General features: G+C 41.0%; 1 protein-coding gene across 1 annotated transcript in view; it reads left to right on the top strand.

Moving 5' to 3' along the window:
- Positions 1 to 2,995: 2,995 nt before the first annotated feature.
- Positions 2,996 to 5,000, top strand: part of LOC143285833 (uncharacterized) — a 20,420-nt gene continuing 18,415 nt past the window's right edge. Inside the window, exon 1 of the mRNA XM_076593266.1 lies at positions 2,996 to 3,104. The gene's annotated coding sequence lies outside the window, so the exon portion shown is untranslated. The remainder of the gene's footprint in view (positions 3,105 to 5,000) is intronic.

Below are 5,000 nucleotides of genomic sequence, written 5' to 3'. Positions count from 1 at the left end.
AGAAAAATTAAGATAGAATCAAAAGTTTTCTTTCTCGCTAACATTGTCAGAAAATCAGAGATACTTTTGTGTCTAACACTAGAAGTAACAAAAAAATCGCAACAAAATCTAAAATCATCAAAATTTATATATATATATGCATAACTCTATATTGAATATACTGACCAATATTCCTCTCCAGAGAAGGCGGCTCACTCAACCTGGCTCCGCGATTTAGCGGAATTTGTATTTGTATTACTCTTTTTGTCACAATAGATTTCTCTGTGTGAAATTAGGGCTATTTTTTTCCTGCTTGCAATTCTTATTTGTTTTCCTATTGAATTATGTTCCTTTTTTTCAATCATAACATTCAAATGTGAGCATTGACACTTCAAATAGGTGTCTACCGTCAAATGTGAAAATTCTTACTTTACCAGTATGTGGGACGGGCCATTAAACAGAGTTTCTCCTCCTCCTCCTCCTCCTCCTCCTCCTCGGCGACTTTGTGGTTATTGTGGAGTCCTTCGACTTTGTGAATCGGATCAAGCGTTAGAGAACTTCCCCAAAAGGATCCCACACTCGTCATTATTATCCCCCACCCAACCCATCCCCTCCACTAGACCTTCAGTGGTGGTCTGGACGCTTGGTCAAACCGAGGTCCCGTGTGCAGCATGCACTTGGCGCACATGAAAGAACCTACGGCAACAAAAAGGTTGTCCCTGGCACAAGTTTTTCTTAGAAAAATTCACTTTGATAGGGAAACAGACAAACTTGCAAGCAGAAATTTTTTTTTTTTTTAAACATGGGTGGCGCTCTCTGTGTAGCGACGCGCTATGCCTGCGGAGAGCAGCCTGAATTTCACAAAAAGCATGTTGTGACAAAAGGGTAATACAGTACAATACAATACAATACAACGCAAAACAATACATTACAATACAATGCAAATGATTCATCAGTAATGCAGGGTCTTCTCTGGTTTGTGGCGTCATGGCCAGTCATTGATATCTCTGTGCGGATTGTCGAAGGAGCCTGGGTGTAGGTGTATATGGGGAGAGGGAGATGAGAAGATTATCTGAGCGGGTGGGGTGGGGAGACGGGGGAGGGAGGGAGGTGGAAAAGCAGGTATCGAAATGAGCGGGCGTGGGAGTAAATAGGATTTAGCCTACATTGCGCCGAGTGTGGATCTGCAAAGAATAACAACCTGACAACAACAACAACAACAACAAACAACAAACAAACAAACAAAACGAAAAGCAAAAACAAAGACTTATCAAAGAAACTATCATCTATTATTTGCCATGATGTTACCAGAGATTCTGTGATCTGGTCTTCACAGGGCTTTTTCGTGCAACGCTGGGGACTGGGAGAGGCTGAGGAAGCTGAGCAAACAGCCGCAGGAACATATATAGGAGACGAAAAACAACAGGACAGAACAGGCTTCAACATCGACTCTGGCGGGATAATCCTCATTCTGCAAACATGGGCAAAAATAAAGGTATGTATAAACATGGGGGAAAACAAATGTATGTAAATTATACTCTGTGTGTGTGTGTGTGTGTGTGTGTGTGTGTGTGTGTGTGTGTGTGTGTGTGTGTGTGTGTGTGTGTGTGTGCCTGGCCTCTCTCTCTCTCTCTCTCTCTCTGTGCCTGGCCTCTCTCTCTCTCTCTCTGTGCCTGGCCTCTCTCTCTCTCTGTGTGTGCCTGGCCTCTCTCTCTCTTTCTCTCTGCCTGGCCTCTCTCTCTCTATGCCTGGCCTCTCTCTCTCTCTCTCTCTCTCTCTGTGCCTGGCCTCTTTCTCTCTCTCTCTCTCTCTCTCTCTGTGCCTGGCCTCTCTCTCTCTCTGTGCCTGGCCTCTCTCTCTCTCTCTGTGCCTGGCCTCTCTCTCTCTCTGTGCCTGGCCTCTCTCTCTCTCTCTCTCTCTCCCTCTCTCAGTGCCTGGCCTCTCTCTCTCTTTCTCTCTCTCTCTCTCTCTCTCTCTCTCTGTGCCTGGCCTCTCTCTCTCTGTGCCTGGCTTCTCTCTCTCTCTCTCTCTCTCTCTCTCTCTCTCTGTGTGTGTGTGCCTGGCCTCTCTCTCTCTCTGTGCCTGGCCTCTCTCTCTCTCTCTCTCTCTCTCTCTCTCTCTCTCTCTCTCTCTCGGTCGCTCTGTCCATTAGTCTGTGATTTTTTAGTTTTTGTTGTTATTATTGGTGGTGGTGGTTGTGGTGGTGGTGTTTTTTGTTGTTGTTTTTGTTGTTGTTGTTGTTGTTGTTGTTGCTGTTGTTGTTTTTTTTGTTGTTGTTTTTTGGTTGTGGTTTTTTTGTTTGTTTTTTTTTGGGGGGGGGGGCTCAGTGTGTGTGTGAGTGTGTGTGTGTGTGTGTCTCACAATAAACAAGCACATTTTCGCACTGCCCCAGAAAAACGTGACACACAAAAATAAGAAACAGAAAAGAAGAAATAAGGCTGGAAAGAGACAAACATGAAGGCGGACAGGGACTGCGAAAAAGACAGACAGACAAAGAGATAAAAACAGATAGAAAACCAAACGTAGAAACAGATAGATATACAAACATACTAGACAGAGACAGAGAAAGAAATTGAATACTAAGCGAGGGAGTAGGAAAAATAGAAAGAAAGAAAGAAAGAAAGAAACACACACACACACACACACACACACACACACACACACACACACACACACACACACACACACACACACACACACACACATGCACGGAGGGGGGGGGGGGTTGGAAGATGGATGAGACCAACAGACAGACAGACAGACAGACAGACACAGAGAAGAGAGAGGCTTACAAACACGTAGAACATGTCTCATCACATGCACAACTTTTCCCATGGACCCGCCAACTCCCGTTCTCCCACTAAACTTACCAGTTCTGGGACTCGTAGAGACCAGCCGGACAAGAGCTAAGTAACATGTTTCACATCAATCACGTACAGCCTACAGTCCACTGCTCTCCTAGGGTCCACCTCGTGATGTCGTTTTGATCATCAAAAGGGAGAGAGGCCAAAGGCAGAAGACATGCTTGCTTCGAGGTATCTTGTGATGATTTTTATCTCCTGTTTTCATCAGTTCCACCACCGATTCTCTTCTTCGGATTGAAGATATTTGAAAATTCTTTTAGGGTGAGTACTTAGTTCGTGGAGTACCTAGGTAAGGCAATGGATAATTCATTTTGAAAAGAGTTTGTTGGTTTTGTTGTTGTTGTTGTTGTTGTTTGGATAACTCATGAAGTAAAAAGAGAGTAGCGAACTAGAGAGAATCATTACTATGATTTTCCACACATTCCATCATAATGAATGTATAGGTCTCTAAGCGAAAATTTCTTCTTCCTCCTCCTCCTCCTCCTCCTCCATCTTCTTCTTCTTCTTCTTCTTCTTCTTCTTATTATTATTATTATTATTATTATTATTATTATTAACGATCAACATACGTTGTTGTTGTTTTTTTAATTTTAAAAAGATGGCAGTTCTTTATTCTTTTTTATTTTTCTTTCTTTCTTTCTTTCTTTTTCTTCTTCTTTTTTGTTCTTTTTTTTCCAAATCGTAGAATGATGAAGAAAATCAAAACGGTCTAAAACCGCCCATTTTCAAAAGAAGAGTCATTGTTTGTTTCCAGAAGAAAAATACAAACCTCAGAAAACATAACGCTGCAGAGCCAAATGGGATCATTGGAGAACTGTAGATGTGTACACTTACAATGGAACCGATTTGGGTTGGGATGCGGGGGGTACTTTTTTGGTGTTTTTAGTGTTGTCATTGTTTGTTTTCTCTCTGTGTGTGTGTGTGTGTGTGTGTGTGTGTGTGTGTGTGTGTGTGTGTGTTGTTGTTGTTGTTGTTGTTGTTGTTGTTGTTGTTTGTTTGTTTTTTTGTTTTTTGTTTTGTTGTTTGGTTGGTTTTTATGGTTAGTTTTTTTCTCTCTTTTTTTGTTCTTTGTTTGTTTGTTTGTTTGTTTTGTATTTTAATGTTATTTTTGGGGGGATTATTGTTTTGCTGGAGAGCTTGTTTTTTGTTGTTGTTTTTTGTTTGTTTATTTGTTTGTGTTTGTTTGTTTGTTTTGTTTTGTGTTTGTTTGTTTGTTTTGTTTTCCACTCTTTGTTTTGATAGATTTACCCATTACCGGTGGCTTGCGTATTACAGGTAATGGGCAAACTTTTACTCATTACCGGTAATCGGCACGTGTACAATGTTGTGCATTACCGGCAGTCACCATTCAGTGAGCAAGAGATGACGTCAGCTGACAGACTTTCCATCTCACGATTTCCTTGGTAAAAAGGTCGGTTCGGAGCGGTAAGAGATCTCAGTGCAGCATTTAACACAAATGACCCTTCAGCACGAAATTCGTTCAAGTCACCTTTGAAGATACAGGGGAAAAAAACCAGCAGAGTATTTTTCAAATACACCACGAACTTATGTAGCCGCGTACCGAGTGGTTATTCAAGGGGTACGGCACAAAAGACTTAACTAAATATGATTAATTGAATGGAAGGATAGACAAGATCCCACGCATAGGCCAGGAACATATAGAGGCCAGTCACAAATGGGGTTTTCTACTGGTTTATTTACAATAGTTATAAGAACATAAGAAAAGAAAACCAAGAAGAGAACATAAGAAAGAGAAGATAAAAAGAGAAGAGAACTAGGAGAAGAAGTAATGAGAAGAAGACAGTGCCTGGAATGACACAAACAAATGTCATAAGCACAACATGTCGGCACAAGTGAAGAGTAAAGCACATGTATACAAATTCAACAAAGTTATTTTTTTCACGAATAATAAGTACGGAATGTATAATTTCAACAGAATGTAACTGTGGCACTGTATGGCCTATCTTAAAGGCGTTTTCGGTGTTGAAAAGAAGATGAAATATTCTTTGAACAAGTGGTAAAAATAAAAATGGGAATGGCATACAACACCTTTTGTTGTGGAGGATCATATTACACTGATAGGTAACATAAAGTATCTAGCCGATTCATTTTTGTTTTCAAATTAACTTTAAATTCAGGAGAAACAAGTAGTCTTAT

Source organism: Babylonia areolata, chromosome 9, assembly GCF_041734735.1.
Source record: "Babylonia areolata isolate BAREFJ2019XMU chromosome 9, ASM4173473v1, whole genome shotgun sequence".
Lineage (NCBI taxonomy): Eukaryota > Metazoa > Mollusca > Gastropoda > Neogastropoda > Buccinidae > Babylonia > Babylonia areolata.
This window is presented reverse-complemented; position numbering and strand designations above follow the sequence as displayed.